Genomic DNA, 17693 nt, shown 5'->3' on the forward strand with positions numbered 1-17693 from the left:
CATAGTTCACCTCCCCCTCCAATTTCCCTCAACTCCCTTTCCTCTCCATCTCCCCATGTCCTCCATGTTATTTGTTATGCTCTACAAATAAGTAAAACCATATGATAATTGATTCTTTCTGCTTGGCTTATTTCACTCAGCATAATCTCTTCCAGTCCCATTCATGTTGATATAAAAGTTGGGTATTCATCCTTTCTGAGGGAGGCATAATACTCCATAGTGTGTATGGACCACATCTTCCTTATCCATTCGTCCATTGAAGGGCATCTTGGTTCTTTCCACAGTTTGGTGACTGTGACCATTGCTGCTATAAACATTGGGGTACAGATGGCCCTTCTTTTCACTACATCTGTATCTTTGTAAATACCCAGTATTGCAATTTCAGGGTTAAAGGGAAGCTCTATTTTTAATTTCTTAAGGAATCTCCACACTGTTCTCCAAAGTGGCTGCACCAACTTGCATTCCCATATTAAGTTTTTTTCTTTTTCCTGTTAAATGCAATATATTAGTACCCTTACAGGCAGTTTTATGTTCTCTGCTAATTTTTCACTATCTCGTGACTTTTTTGTTGCTGTTGAGAATTTGGCATTTAAGATAATAAACACTGTAGAACTCTGGATACTCATTCATTCTTGGATCTTGTTATATCTTTGTTTATTTGTTTAGGAATTGGGTAGATATTTTGTGTGTGTGTGTGTGTGTGTGTGTGTGCGCGCGTGTGTGTAAAGTCCATTTCTCTGCAGTGTAAAGACTCCGATGTTGCTCTTAGAGGATGCAGTATGCACACAGTCCCTTGGGATGACCATGGTTTTATCATAGGTCCTCTTCTATCTTTCTTTGACCACAACCAGCTGTTAGGTCCCATTAACTCCTAGCAATAGCACAAGCACTCTCTTCCTCTCTCTCAAATGACTTGGGGAATAAGTTGTTCTACATTCATAAGCAATTAAATTTGGGCCCCTTTGAAGCATGGTTTGTGAGGATAATGTTTGAGAGTCTTTCTAAATTGAAGCAAACTCCTCCCATTTGCTCCTGCATTTTTCCAGGCAAACCAGCAGGATGTTTCACCAATGGTTCCACCGATCTTCTCCTAATCATCTTTTGCCAATAAAGTTACTTTCTTTGAGGGACACATTGGTGGTTGCTATACATGACTAATGAATCATTGAACACTACAACAATAACTTATGATGTACTACATGCTGGCTAACTGAACATAATAAAAAATTAAAAAAAAAGAAATGAATCTCTTCTGAAAGGATATAAAAATATTTATTCACATTATTTAATGAGATAAGGAATCATTAAATTAAGATTTTCAAACATGTTTCTTAAATTACCATAAAATTCATACTTAGAAAAATCTGAAAATTATGTTTTAACTTTGGGGGTTTTCACCTAATCAAAGATTAGGTGAAAAGAGATTAACAAAATTTGATTTGAAACTGATTTTCTACTATTAGTTTTAATCAAAAATAGTCAAATATCAGCAAATTCATATGGTTCTACCTAATTAGAAGCAAGAGACAGCTGGAAAACTAATTTTCACACCTAACGAAACAACCCAGCCCATGTGTTGTAACAAATAAAGTCTTTGCAAGAGAGAATGACTTCAGCTATTGTGATATGTGCTTGAAATACCAACCACAACATATATTCAACACGAGGATTGAATGCTTTGCCAGCATTGAATGGATTGCCAGCATTCCATGCTTTAGGATGCTACCAGTAAGGCTGTAATTCACGAGGTCCAATATGCCTGACTTTCCACAGTGCATATTAAAGGCTGATGTTGGACTGACATTCACAGACAGCTTTGGGGTTACAAGCGGTAGGGACATTGTCCTAAATAAATAACTTCCTAATACAAAATTTCCATGTTAGTCAGTAACTTTAAAACCCCATGCCCAAGTGCTTTGCATCTTTGTTTAGGTTTTCTGCCTTCCATGGAAGGTAATGAAAGGCATGATACTTGAAGAGTGAAGAAGAGGCAGAAAAGTGAGTAAGCAGCAACTGCATAGGCAGTTATCAGCTGCAGAGTAGTACTGGCTCTGCTGTAAGTCAGAAGCAGACTTGACTATTTCTGTGCTATAGAACACAAACATCCATAGCCTTTATATGACTTTTTAAAAAACTAGCCACTTTAAATAGGACACACAGGATCACAAAACTCCCCTGAAAACACGTTTTTAAAACTCTGAAACATAATGGTTAAAGAGGCTCTTCTTTTCTTTTATTTCTTTTTTTTTTTTAAGATTTTATTTATTTATTTGACAGACAGAGATCACAGGTAGGCAGAGAGGCAGGCAGAGAGAGAGAGAGAGGAGGAAGCAGGCTCCCTGCTGAGCAGGGCTCAATCCCAGGACCCTGGAATCATGACCTGAGCAGAAGGCAGAGGCTTTAACCCACTGAGCCACCCAGGCGCCCTGGCTCTTATTTTCTAAAAAGAGGCAAGGAGTTCCCATATTTTTTGGTAGATAAAACAGAGACTCCAGAAACAAGGCATTTTCTGAAGAACCACAGAGACACTCTTTCAGAATCCTGTACTTCTTTATCCTAAAATATTGAGATTTAAATCAACTCAGATGTGATATACTATTGAGTTTCTTCTTATATATATTTTTTTATTTTAAAAAAGACAGATTTAGGATATTTTAATAAATTACTAAATTTCATTTTTTAAAAATCTGTCAAGTCTACAGTAATGGAATAAATAAATAAGATTTTTAAAAATTCATTGTTTATAGACATTTTATTAAAAAATGACTGAATTAAAAGATTAAATAATGTTGATACACACAAGGAAGGAATTTAGACAAGGAAGGCATGTCATTTCACCACAAGAAATAAAAACCTTAGTTGTAAATCAATGAGAACCCAAAACTTTAGGTCTTTTGGTAGGTTTTCTAAGCTCCGGAGGGTCATTATGGAGGAAACTTCTTAATGGTACTGAGCTAGAATAAATAAGATAGGAGTTGGAAAATTTTACTCTGTGACCCCAAAGTAGTTTTGGAAAGAAAGTACTCTTAATGAGCCTGATGTGTGAGGAGGCAGGGAGCAAAAATCCAAAATGGTTTGGTTGGACTGAAAATCCTGCTGATGTTAAGGAAAGCTAAGAAACAAAAAAAACAAAAAACAGAAAAGGTGAAGTAAAATAAGGTTAATCCTCTTGTCTGGCTGAATTGGAATTCTTACAGTTTACAAAGTTAAAATTTCAAGTAAACACTGTATTATTCACTCCATTCTTGTAGACAGACACAGTTTGGTTAAATAGCTGCCATACCTCACCTTGAATAAAGCTGTATGCCCATATTTGGGGAAAAGGATCTTAGATAATCTCCTTATTTTATATTGCTTAAGTCTTTGAAAAGAGCATTAATGCTCTGGTTGGCTGACTATCTACAATGGCAAAGTGACCATAGGTTCTGACAACAATGAGAGGTTTCTCAGAGACACTAAAGAATTTCTAGTTCAACAGATAGTTATTTACTGAAAAGTCTAACAGACTTCAAAAAAAAAAAAAAAGTCTAACAGACTTCAGTAGATGTTTTTGGATCAATTTCCCACTATCAGTTTTCTTTCACAAATGTGTGGCAAGTGTTTACGCATTTCTTGCTGTCTGGACTCTAAACCCAGATTAGTTTGTTTAAAAGATGGACTCTTAGTAGTATTAAGAAACAAATGTCTGAATAAATAGAATGGATTTTCAAGATAAAATAGAATATCCACAAAGAAAAAAAAATAAATTAAAAACAATGCGGGGGAGGGGAGACAAGGGGAAATATTAATATTGAGAAATAATAAAAATGGCAGTTGCAAAGCAGGAAGCTTCCCACCCATGCCACACAATATGCTTTCATTAAGGTTACTCTTTCCTATTGGTATGAGCAACCCAGATGAAGAGAGCAGAAGCCATGAACTGTAAAGGAGCTGAGATGCAAGCCAGGCAGAAGAACCATTAAAATTCCCCAGACACCTTCTCAGACAGCTCTAGCTTCTGGTGGAGTAGTTCAGTTCCAGCATCATAACAACTTACTGAGCCCAGTGTAAACAGATGTTGGAGGAAAACAAATTATAACTAGGTAAGAGCATAGTAAGAGCTTTTCAAGTGACAGAGCAGGGCATCAATATGTGATTGTTTAAGAATTATGACTCTTTGTCTCTATGGAAACAGGAAGAAGATAAAAGGTTTGTATAATGACAAGACTCACCTGCAATAAGATGAAGAATGCCTGTGGCAATGGTGGGATATAAACTCTGGCAAATGCAAGCACAAAGTCCAATCACAGCCCCAAAGCACAACAAATCTAGATTAAAAATGGTGAAAGGAACTGGAAATGCCAAAGATCTGATTTTGAAAAAGAGAAAAGAAAGATGTTACCATGATTTCAGACAGTTTTTTCACAATGACAGTTTCATGGACTAATTAGATCTTTTCTCAAAAAGTGAGAAAGGAAGAGCTCCTTGATGGTGCAGTCAGTTGAGCATCGATCTCTTGGTTTCTGCCCAGGTGGTGATTTCAGGGTCCTGAGAAAGAGCCTTGTGCTGGGTTCTATGCTTAGTGGGGAGTCTGCTCAAGATTCTCTCTCTTTTTCCCTTTGTCCCTCCCCCTGCTCATGCTCTCTCTTCTTCTCTCTCTCTAAAATATTTTTTTCAGCTTCTGATCTTGTTGTTTTTTTCTTTAATTTAATTCCTTTTCAGTATAACAGAATTCATTGTTTATGCACCACACCCAGTGCTCCATGCAATACGTGCACTCCCTAATACCCACCACCAGACTCCCCCAACCTCCCACCCCCATCCCTTCAAATCCCTCAGATTGTTTTTCAGAGTCCATAGTCTCTCATGTTTTATCTCCCCCTCCAATTTCCCTCAACTCCCTTCTCCTCTCCATCTCCGCATGTCCTCTGTGTTATTTCTTATGCTCCACAAGTAAGTGAAACATATGATAATTGACTCTGTATGCTTGACTTATTTCACTCAGCATAATCTCTTCCAGTTACGTCCATTTTGCTACAAAAGTCGGGTATTCATCCTTTCTGATGGAGGCATAATACTCCATAGTGTGTATGGACCACATCTTCCTTATCCATGAGTTCGTTGAAGGGCATCTTGGTTCTTTCCACAGTTTGGTGACTGTGGCCATTGCTGCTATAAACATTGGAGTACAGATGACCCTTCTTTTCACGACATCTGTATCTTTGGGGTAAATACCCAGGAGTGCAATTGTAGGGTCATAGGGAAGCTCTATTTTTAATTTCTTGAGGAATCTCCACACTGTTCTCCAAAGAGGCTTCACCAACTTGCATTCCCACCAACTGTGTAAGAGGGTTCCCCTTTCTCCACATCCCCTCCAACACATGTTGTTTCCTGTCTTGTTAATTTTGCCATTCTAACTGGTGTAAGGTGATATCTCAATGTGGTTTTAATTTGAATCTCCCTGATGGCTAGTGATGATGAACATTTTTTCATGTGTCTGATAGCCATTTGTATGTCTTCATTGGAGAAGTGTCTGTTCATATCTTCTGCCCATTTTTTGATATACTTGTCTGTTTTGTGTGTGTTGAGTTTGAGGAGTTCATTATATATCAACCTTTGTACTGTCATTTGCAAATATCTTCTCCCATTCTGTGGGTTGCCTCTTTGTTTTTTTTTTATATAAATACTAATAGTTTTATTATTCTGAGAAAACTACTGTTAATGTTTTAGAATTTTTTTTCCCAATTTTTTTTATTTTCAGAAAAACAGTATTTGACTGTTTCCTTTGCTGTGCAGAAGCTTTTGATTTTGAAGAAGTCCCAAAAGTTTATTTTCTCTTTTGTTTCCTTTGCCTTTGGAGACATATCTTGAAAGAAGTTGCTGTGGCTGATATAGAAAAGATTATTGCTTATTTTCTCCTCTAGGATTCTGAAGGATTCCTGTCTCACATTGAGGTCTTTTATCCATTTTGAGTTTATCTTTGTGTACGGTGTAAGAGAATGGTCGAGTTTCATTCACCTCATATAGCTGTCCAGTTTTCCCGGCACCATTTATTGAAGAGACTGTCTTTTTTCCACTGTATATTTTTTCCTGTTTTGTCGAAGATTAATTGACCATAGAGTTGAGGGTCCATATCTGGGCTCTACAGATCATTCATGAAAGAAATGGAAGACCATTCCACACTCTTGGATCGGAAGAATAAACATTGTTAAAATGTCTATACTGCCTAGAACAATCTATACTTTTAATGCCATTCTGATCAAAATTCCACTGGTATTCTTCAAAGAGCTGGAGCAAATAATCCAAAAAATTTGTATGGAATCAGAAGAGACCCCGAATCACTAAGGAAATATTGAAAAACAAAAATGAAACTGGGGCATCACGTTACCTGATTTCAAGCTTTATTACAAAGCTGTGATCACCAAGACAGCATGGTACTGGCATAAAAACAGACACATAGACCAGTGGAACAGAGTAGAGAACCCAGATTATCTAGTTGACCATTTTATGTTATTGGTAAGGCTTCTGATCAACAGCGGGCTGTTCATAGTTGTGCTTTGGGGGAGTTAAAAGCTACACGTGGAATTTTGACTAAGTGAAAGAGACAGTGCTCCTAACCCTTACATTATTCAAGGGTCAACTCTATTTGCCATCTTTATTCAATGCTTCTTCTCATGACATTGTCATTCTACGCATAAGCTCCAGAAAGTCTCTATGGCCTGAATATCAGGTCCAAATATGAAGACATTATTTCCTAGGTTGTCTGACCATCAAAGAACAGAATGCTCCTAATAAATATTTTCATTATTATGATATCTATACTTTTGTTACTACTACAAAAGACTGGATTAACATTTTTCATAGCCCTGAACTTTGACTCATATAGAGCGTGTAATCAACTTTTTTCAGATATCCCTATCTGAACTCAGGAACTGAAATGTTTATCTCAAATATAGAAATTTATTATTTATCTAAATTTAATATTTGAGTACAGATTCTTTGCCTCTTTGGTTAGGTTTATTCCAAGGTACCCTATAGCAATTGTAAATGGGATTGACTCCTTAATTTCTCTTTCTTCTATCTTGCTATTGGTGTATAGAAATGCAACTGATTTCTGTGCATTTATTTTATATCCTGACACTTTACTGAATTCCGGTATGAGTTCTAGCAGTTTTGGAATGGAGTCTTTTGGGTTTTCCACATGAAGTATCACATTATCTGCAAAGAGTGAGAGTATGACTTTTTCTTTGCCGATTTGGTTGCCTTTTATTTCTTTTTGTTGTCTGATTGCTGAGGTGAGGACTTCTAGTACTATGCTGAGTAACAGTGGTGATAATGGACATTGCTGCCATGTTCCTGACCTTATTGGAAAAACTCTGTTCTTCTCCACTGAGAATGATATTTGCAGTGGGTTTTTCATAGATGGCTTTGATGATATTGAGGTATGTACCCTCTATCCCTACACTTTGAAGAATTTTGATCAGGAAAGGATGCTGTACTTTGTCAAATCCTTTTTCAGCATCTATTGAGAGGATCATATGTTTCTTGTTCTTTCTTTTATTAATATATTGTATCACATTGATTGATTTGCGGATACTGAATCAACCTTGCAGCCCTGGAGTAAATCCCACTTGGTAGTGGTGAATAATCCTTTTAATGTACTGCTGGATCCTGTTGACTAGAATTTTGGTGAGCATCTGTGATCCTCACGGACATCGGTCTGTAATTCTCCTTTTTGGTGGGGTCTTTGTCTAGTTTTGGGATCAAGGTAGTGCTGGCCTCATAAAATGAGTTTGGAAATTTCTCTTCCATTTCTATTGTTTGGAACAGAGTCAGGATAGTAGCTATTAATTCTTCTTTAAATCTTTGGTAGAATTCCCTTGGGAAACCATCTGGCCCCGGTCTCTTATTTGTTGGGAGATTTTTGTTGACTGCTTCCATCTCCTTCCTGGTTATGGGTCTGTTCAGGTTTTCTGTTTCTTTCTGGTTCAGTTTTGATAGTTTATACATCTCTATGTATGCATCCATTTCTTCCAGATTGTCAAATTTTCTGGTGTATAGTTGCTCATAATATGCTTTTATAATTGTTTATATTTCTTTGGTTTGGTGTTGGTTGTGCTCTCTCCTCTTTCATTCATGATTTTATTTATTTGGATCCTTTCTCTTTTCTTTTTGATAAGTCTGGCCAGGGGGTTATCAATCTTATTAATTCCTTCAAAGAACCAGCTCCTACTTTCATTGATTTGTTCTATTGTTCTTTTGGTTTCTACTTCATTGATTTCTATTCTGATCTTAATTATTTCTGTTTAGGTTGAGGCTTTCTTTGATGTTGAGTATAGGCTTTCTTTGCTGTTCTTCCTTCAGGTCCTTCAGGATTTGGGCTTTCTTTGCTGTTCATTCTTCAGCTCCTTCAGGTGTAGGGGTAGGTTGTGTACTTGAGACCTTTCTTGTTCTATAAATTACTCATGAAAGAAATTGAGCGAGACACAAAGAAATGGAAGAACATTCCATGCTCATTGATTGCAAGGACAAATACTGTGAAAAGGTCTATGGTACCTAAAGCAATCTACACATGTAATGCAAACCCTATCAAAATACCACATTTTTTTTTTTACCACAGAAATGAAACAGATAACCTTAAAATTTATATGGAACCAGAAAAGATCCCAAATAGCCAGAGGAATGTTGAAAAAGAAAACCAGCATTGATGATATCACAATGCAAACTTCATGCTCTATTACAATGCTATAATCATCAAAACAGTATGCTACTGGCACAAAAATAAACTCATAGATCAATGGAACAGAATAGAGAGCCCAGAATTGGACCCTCAACTCTATGGTCAACTAATCTTTAACAAAGCCAGAAGAATATCCAATGGAAAAAAGGAAGCCTGTTCAACTAATGGTGTTGGGAAAATTTGAAAGCCACATGCTTTCAATTAAACTGGACTATTTCCTTATACTACACACAAAAATAGACTCAAAAATGGATGAAAGACTCAATGTGAGACAGGAAGAAATCTATCAAAATCTTTGAGGAGAACACAGGCAGCAACTTCTTCGACCTCAGCTGCAGCAACTTCTTCCTAGAAACATCACCAAAGGCAAGGGAAGAAGGGGAAAAAATGAACTATTGGGACCTCATCAAGACCAAAAGCTTTTGCAAAGCAAAGAAGCAAAGAAAACAGTCAACAAAACCAAAAGACAATGAAGAGAATGGGAAAAGATTTTTGCAAATTAAATATCAGATAAAAGGCTAGTATCCAAAATCTATAATGAAGTTATCAAACTCAATACCTAAAGAACAATTAATCCAATCAAATGGGCAGAAAACATGAGAAGGCATTTTGGCAAAGAAGACATCTAAAATGGCCAACAGATACATGAGATGGTGCTCAACATCTCTCAGCATCAGGGAATTACAAATCAAAACCACAGTGAGATACCATCTCACACCAGTCAGAATGGCTAAAATTAACAAGTCAGGAAATGACAGGTGCTGGAGAGGATGCAGAGAAAGGGGGACCCTCTTACTGTCATGGTGGGAATGCAAGCTGATACAGCCACTCTGCAAAACAGTATGAAGATTCCTGAAAAAGTTGGAAATAGAGCTATCCCATGGCCCATCAATCACACTATTGGCTATTTACCCTAAACCCGAAGTGGCACTTATAGCTGAATGGTTATAGTAGCAATGTCCACAATAGCCAAACTATGGAAAGAACCTAGATGTCGATCAACAGATGAATAGATAAAGATGTGGTATATATAAAATGGAATAATATGCATCCATTAAAAAAAAAGCCACAAAATCTTGCCATTTGCAACATTGTGGATGAAACGAGTATGTGTTATGTTAAGGAACATTAGTCAGTCAGAGAAAGACAATTATCATATTATCTTTCTGGTGTAGGGAATTTGAAAGACAGGGTGGGGGATCATGGGGGGAAGGGGGGAAAATAAAATAAGAAATGACTGGGGAGGAGAAAAATCATGTTAAATTTAAAAAAAAAATTAAAAAGCTATTGGTTTCATCACATAAATCTCTTTCCCTCAGAGAAGATGGAAAGATCTTAGTAACTCATGGGCACAAACTTTAACTGACTATTTTTCCTGGATGCCACTGAGGGAAGAGAGGAGGGGAAAAACCTTATTACAAGGATCACTGTTCTATTAGGGGGAAAAAAAAAGAATATGAAGAGAAGATTCAGGGGTTGCTGATCATGATGCATTTACTTGTTATCAAGAACAGAAAGTAAAATTTCTTTGTACATTAAAAATAAAATAAAATATTTAAAATTTAAATATTTAAAATAATATAAAATAAAATATAAAAATAAAATAAATTTTCCCTTTAAAAAATGGCCCACTAATGAAAACAATCTGAGGGGTTTGAAGTGGCGGGGGGGTGGGAGGTTGGGGTACCAGGTGGTGGGTATTATAGAGGGCACAGCTTGCATGGAGCACTGGGTGAGGTGAAAAAATAATGAATACTGTTTTTCTGAAAATAAATAAATAGGAAAAAAAAATGGTCCACTAATGACATTTTTTAAAGAAAAATTTTTAAATTTATTTTCAGCATAACAGTATTCATTGTTTTTGCACCACACCCAATGCTCCATGCAATCTGTGCCCTCTCCAATACCCACCACCTAGTTCCCCCAACTCCCCACCCCCCACCTCTTCAAAACCCTCAGATTGTTTTTAAGAGTCCATAGTCTCTCATGGTTCACCTTCCCTTCCAATTTCCCTCAACATCTTTTGGGGACGTCTGTAGTCTGTCATCCAATGTGTTCACTGCTTCTTTCAACTCCATATTTCTAATTTGGTAAGTATGTATCTAACTTTAAAATATATTATCAACAGAACAGAGTTCACTGCGATATTATTAGAGATCTTATTCCAAGTTGATGCAATGTACTGACTCATCTAGGTCAATAACAGAGATCAACAATTGGCAGATTTATTTTCTTTTTCCCCCAACTGTACTGCTGAGATCAATGTACTCACAGGTGTGAAGCAGATGGATCCCTCTGTAATGATTTCTAAGATCAACAAATTTCTCCACAAACTGCTCATTAAGTATGAAACTCATGCATGGTGACCACATCACATGACTCTGCAACACGACTAACAATACTGCTTGTTGTTTGAATTATAAACCTTTAACAAAAATCCCTTTCAGTAGTTACTCTCTGAAATAAAAAGCGATATAGAGAGATGTTCCCAGAGGACAACAACCTCTTTGGCCTTGAGTGACACACAGGATTCACTGATGCTCAATGAATGCCAGTGGTTCTCAGGCTTAACTCATGGGCACAAGGAAAGAAAAGAAAAGTTGAAGCAGTAAAATGATTGAGAATAGATATGCAAGAAAACTAGGAAGGTGGAGAGGACAAAGACCTAAATAAATAGGACCTTTGATTGTCTTTGCCAAAACTGCTCCTCAAACCACCCTCTTACCCATTTCAGTTAATGATAAATCCATCCTTCCAGTTCTAGTTCTTTCTAGCTCCATTTTTCTGGTTTTCAAATGGAGAGTAATTGTCTGTAGTGATAGCATGGCTTAGCTCTAAACCTAGGGGCCTGTGCTATGATTTGCCTAGAGACCAGCCTAAGTCCCCTAAAAGCATCCTTATTTCTCACTATGCCTTCAACTACCATTAGTTTTGGTGGATCATGTGACCCAAGGAGAAGAGCACCTTGTACAGCTGCTTACGCCTTTGCAAATCCTTCTCCTGTTCAGAGTCACACTTAAAACTAACAGTGTTCCTGGACACTTGGTTAATGGATTGGAATAATACACCCAAATGAAGATGACATTGGCTCCAAAATTCACAGGCTCCCAATAGGTGTTGTACCTTTCTTTTGGTTGTAAGAGGGCCAGATGCAGCAACTTATCCTTTACATTAGAAGAGATGTCTCTCCATGACCCACCACTGGACGGGTAGAAATTTCACCTAGGTAAATAGGCCTTGAATTTTGTTGAATGTATTTCTCAACTTCTGGTACACCAACGTCTACCAATAGGATTACAGTAGTTGCTGCGTAAGGAATAAATGTGATAACTTATGGCAGGGAAAGAAGATCAAGGTCCTTGAATAAATATTTGCAAGTCATGTATCTGATAATAGCCTCATAAGAAGAATATAAGAAGAATCTCAAAGCTAAAAAATAAGAAATATATAACTCAATTTAAAAAAGAGAAAATATTTGAGTAGAAATTTAGTAAACAAGATACACAGGTATCAAATGGGGACACAAAAATATGTTCAATAAAATTCATCATTGGGAAAATGCAAATGACCATAGTGAGATACACTGACCCACCATTTAAAATAACTAAAATTGAGGGGCACCTGAGTGGCTCAGTTTGTTAAGCATCTGCCTTCTGCTCCGTTCATGATGTCAGGGTCCTGGGATCAAGTCCTGCATCCAGCTCTTGCTCAATGGGGTGTCTGCTTCTCCCTCTCATGCTTCCTCTGTGCTCTCTCCCTTTCAAATAAATAAATAATAAGTATCTTTTTTTTTTAAGATTTTATTCATTTATTTGACAGACAGAGATCACAAGTAGACAGAGAGGCTGGCAGAGAGAGAAGAGGAAGCAGGCTCCCCGCTGAGCAGAGAGCCCGATGCGGGGCTCGATCCCAGGACCCTGGGATCATGATCTGAGCTGAAGGCAGAGGCTTTAACCCACTGAGCCACCCAGGTGCCCCAATAAATAAGTATCTTTAAGAGAATAACTAAAATTGAGAAGACTACTAATATTGGAATTAGCTATCAGACTTTTGTACCCGTAGATGGACCACAATATGAGGTGAGAGAAAAATACGCAAAATTGAAGAGAAGAATTAAATTTAACTCAAGTTTGGATTATGTTGAAATTTCCAGTGCACATATTGCTTACACACCCTTCTAGTGAGTTTTGACAGGGCTTCTCTTTTATCTACATAGTTTATTCCCCCCCTTTTCTTTGGCTTTCACAAACAAAGTCTAAGCACACAGAATAACTGATTAATGACTCCATCAAAATATAGGCCCTTTTCTTTCCCCCTAGCTGCCTTCAAGTCCCATGAGGAGGTTAAGGGCTTTTACTCCTCTTTAGATACTAAATCAAAATGTTGCTATTTGTACATTGTACTCTTTTGACATATATAATGTCATTATTTTCCGAGTGAACATTATGTTACTTCTCTCTTCATGTTGAAAGGTAAATATGAACACCTTACCACCATGTTCAAAATATCTCATTAGTTGTCCTTAAAAGTGGGAACAAGAATAAAAGGCCTGACCTAGCCTCCAGACCCCATGTGAGCCCAATCATGTTGGTCTTTCTCATCCCATCTGGCTCCTCTTGCTTCTCTTTGGATGCCAGCTACATTTACCACTTTTCTTTATGTGCTTCTCCAATGATCTAGCTCTGAGATCATCTAGGTCCTCCAAGCATGGAAGGCCCTAAAGGTGGCAAATGTCCAGGTCATCACCTTCTTAATGAAGACTCTCAGACATCCTCCCTTACCTATCAAGAGAGAATCTGCAATTTAAGAAAATTGCTAGGAGATTCACAGGCATTAATGTTTGAGAAGCATTGGTATATGCCACCTCCCACTATGGTCCATTTAATTTGTTTTCCCTTTCATCTTCCCTTGACGTCTGTGAAGTAAGATTTCTCACCTGTTTACAAATTAAAGTGTGAAGTTCAGTGGTTCTGAAATGTGAGCTGCACTTTGCATGAGAAGGACACCTGTACTTGAGGTTCCCCTGAAGGGAATGCAGAACTTTGGCCTCATTAAAATCATGTATGATTGGCTCAGATGTGATCATACTAATCAAAGCACTCAGAGCATCAACATTTATACATGGAAATTTGCATAAATATGTCAGAGGTGTCATTAGTAGTAGAGAATAGGGGCAGAAAATATAATATCTATGATGACTTGATGTTTATGATTTCAGAGTCTATAATGCCCTATGAGTTACCTGGACTTTTCACACATGTTCAAGTTTACATTGTCCAGAAGAACAATTTAGTTTTGTCCTAAAGGGAAGCCTTAGGTGCTATTGGGAGAATTTTAGTTTTTCATTCCTTCCCATTCTGGCAAAAAGCCCACAGTTGTACAATTGACTGAGTCTTGTGCTTGAAACAAATTGGTATAAACAACATTCTCCTGAGCTTGTTAAAGGAAGCCTCCAAAGTGAATCAGTGTGCAAGAAGTTACTACACGTGTTATGGTCGTTTCAGTGCTACTGCATTTCTTATCTACTTTAGAAAACCTAACACTTCAAAAGAATTTTCTCAGTTTCTTATATGATATGGGTAAGAGAGAAATGATTACTATAAAATTCATTATTTTTTATATATAAATTTGATATACTCTTAGATTTATAATAATTTTACATTGGGTTTACAAGAGCCAATAAGCCAGGTGAGTAATGGAAAACCAATAGTGAATAATTTACTTATTAAATTTTAATTACTATCCTCTAGTAAGCAAAATAGCTGTAAGATTGAATTACTCCCTTTAACAATGTTTTATTATTTCTTAACATGTCTCTAAAGAATTTATAAGTGTTCATGAACTAGAGTGTCAGTTAATTTAAACTACATTAAATATCATTCCATAGTGATTCCTACATAAGCAATCTTTCTGCTTCTTCTGATTAAAAGCTCCATTGTGTCTAACTGATCACATATTCTGATTCAAACTTTTAAGGTGAGTCAATTGTATGTTAACTCTTTCCTATCTCCCATTTTTGACAAGAATTTCATTGACTATTTATATAAAAATGGGCAGTAGGTACTCCTTCACTTCTCTTTCCAGCATTTGTAGCTTAATAAGTACCCACACAAACTGAATTTGAGATTTTTTTCATTATTTAGTTATTTGGAATTGCCTAGAAAGGAGGTTTTTTCCCAATAAAAATACCTTTATCTTCTCCCATTCCGTGGGTTGCCTCTTTGTTTTCTTGACTGTTTCCTTTGCTGTGCAGAAGCTTTTGATTTACCCCAAAAATACAGATGTGGTGAAAAGAAGGGTCATCTGTACCCCAGTGTTTATAGCAGCAATAGCCACAGTTGCCAAACTGTGGAAAGAACCAAAATGCCCTTCAACGGAGGAATGGATAAGAAAGATGTGGCCGGTATACACTATGGAGTATTATGCCTCCATCAGAAAGGATGAATATCCAACTTTTGTAGCAACATGGATGGGACTGGAAGAGATTATGCTGAGCGAAATAAGTCAAGCAGAGAGAGTCAATTATCATATGGTTTCACTTATTTGTGGAGCATAACAAATAACATGGAGGACATGGGGTGATGAAGAGGAGAAGGAGGTTGAGGAAATTGGAAGGGGAGGTGAACCATGAGAGACTATGGACTCTGAAAAACAACCTGAGGGTTTTGAAGGGACAGGGGGTGGGAGGTTGGGGGAACCAGGTGGTGGGTATTAGAGAGGGCACGGATTGCATGGAGCACTAGATGTAGTGCAAAAATAATGAATACTGTTATACTGAAAATGAATAAAAAGTAAATAAATAAATAAATAAATAAAAATAAAAATAAAAACACACTTACACACACAAAAATACCTTTATCATGTGAAATTAGTAGTTTTCTTATTTCTGTCACCTGTATTCCACTCCATTTTGCCTCAATTTTATTCTGTGAAAACACTGGTAGAGAAAAGATGTTCTCAAGTAAAACCATAAGGATTTCTGGAAAAAGTCAGTCCTAATCACTGTTATAGCAAATGTGAAGCAACTTTTAAATATTAAAAAACTTTCAGGCAGTGCTAATATATTTATGAGCAAAGTTTATGATGTAAAATTTAACCAGAAAATCTGTTACATAAACATATTCCATGGAAAAAAAATTTGGAAATTTGAATAAAATAAGGAAAGAAAAGATTCCTATTGTTGACAGCTTTAAGCAATACCCAGGGTTAAAGTAAGCATTTATCCCTAAATCCTGGGCCTTTATTTTTTTGTTGTCCATAGTTTTTCTCTGATATATGCTCTTTTTCTTTTAAAGATTTATTTATTTATTTTAGGAAGAGAGAGAGTGCAAGTAGATAGAAGGGCAGACAGAGAGAGAGAGAATCCTCAAGAAGATGCCCCACTGAGTGCATAGTCCAATATGTGGCTTAATCCCAGGAATCTGAGATCAGGACCTGAACTGAAATTGAAAGTCTGCCTCTTAACCTACTGACCCACCCAGTCACCCCTGATAGATTCTTAATCCTTCTTTTCTGTGTCTTTCCCACACTCATCTAGCCATGTGTCTATTCTTCTCTGCCTATTTCTGTGCCTGCATCTTGTGATCTTCACCCACCCAAACTTCTTATGCGGTCTTCTTTCTTCTTTTTATGGCTTTCTCTCCACTTCTCTCTTTTGAAAAATTTTAATAAAGCAATATCAAGGAAAGATGTTCTATTTGTCCACCTGCAGTAGATGTATAACAACTGTTGTCCATACTCTTGGAATATTCAGTCTTGCTCCTCTTCTCACTGTCGTCCAGTTGTTTCCCACTCACTGCTCATTATGTTCTGGCCTCCACTACATCACATGACAGAAACTGCTCTCACTAAGGGCATCTCTCAGTTTCCATGCTTAATCACACCTGTTCACTCCTTATCCTGCCAGAGCATTTATTTTAGTGATTGGTACCATAATTTTCTTTGACGTTCTTGACTATCTTCCGATCTTTGTGTTCATGACACCCATCTTTATCATTCTGCTCAGTATCCTTTCCTGGTCTCTCCCTGTCTTTATTCACTGCCAGTCAGAACTATTAGTTTCAACAAGATATATTTTTTTGGAATGAAATCTAACATGGAAATTCTGGGAAATTAAAGGACTCTGCTGAGAAAATAATGGGCAGGAACAGAAGCAAGCATGGCCATCTGCCAATAGCAAAAATTATATTCCAACATTGACTCCATGAGGGCTGTTGTCACCACTGCTATGTGAGAATTCCACTGTTCACATGGACAGAGTCACTGGTGTGGGTACAGGGTGCATTTGCTGGAGCCTTCATAATGTGCCTTGGCTGCCTTTGCAATTCAGATTATCTTTTGTCCTTGTCCCTTTTCCTCCCTCATTCCAAATTTCAACTTTAGGGTGAGTGATGTAGAGTTGCCAAACCTACATCATGTCTCCTCACTCTAGATGTCAGAGAGATAGGAAAGTCAACTGTAGCACTTTTGGGTCCTACAATGGGTGGTAGAGTTTGCTGATTCAAAATTCTGTGGTAGAAAAGAGGATCAGTTTGGCTATCTAAAGGAGATATATAACTTCACTTTAATATACATTGTCAGTTTAGTTATTCACCATTCTCTTCACTTTATGTATTCTCCAATAGATAGGTCATACATAACTATGCCTTCAGTCTACCCCAATGATTTTCAATTCATGATCTGCAGTAGACTCAAACTACAAAGTACACATGCACTGGATGTCCACAAACTGGCCACGGCATCTGAGTTCTCACTCAAATTTTGATGAGAATCTATGAAAGTTGCCAAGTGATGCCAAGTGAGGCCAAGTGAAGATTCCATTCTTCACTGACTAACCCTGCAATGTCAGAGGCACTGCCTCTACCTTCTGAAAACTTTCCATCTGTCTCTTCATCTTCCCACCAATCTCAATGTCATTTCAAATATAGATTAGCCATGTCACATGTGTTTGGGTCACCTATAGTTCAAATAGAAC

General features: G+C 37.2%; 1 pseudogene; it reads right to left on the minus strand.

The window, feature by feature from the left end:
• Positions 1 to 1479: 1479 nt before the first annotated feature.
• Positions 1480 to 11469, minus strand: LOC122910038 (annotated as a pseudogene).
• Positions 11470 to 17693: the final 6224 nt, after the last annotated feature.

The sequence above is a fragment of the Neovison vison genome, chromosome 6, assembly GCF_020171115.1.
Source record: "Neovison vison isolate M4711 chromosome 6, ASM_NN_V1, whole genome shotgun sequence".
Lineage (NCBI taxonomy): Eukaryota > Metazoa > Chordata > Mammalia > Carnivora > Mustelidae > Neogale > Neogale vison.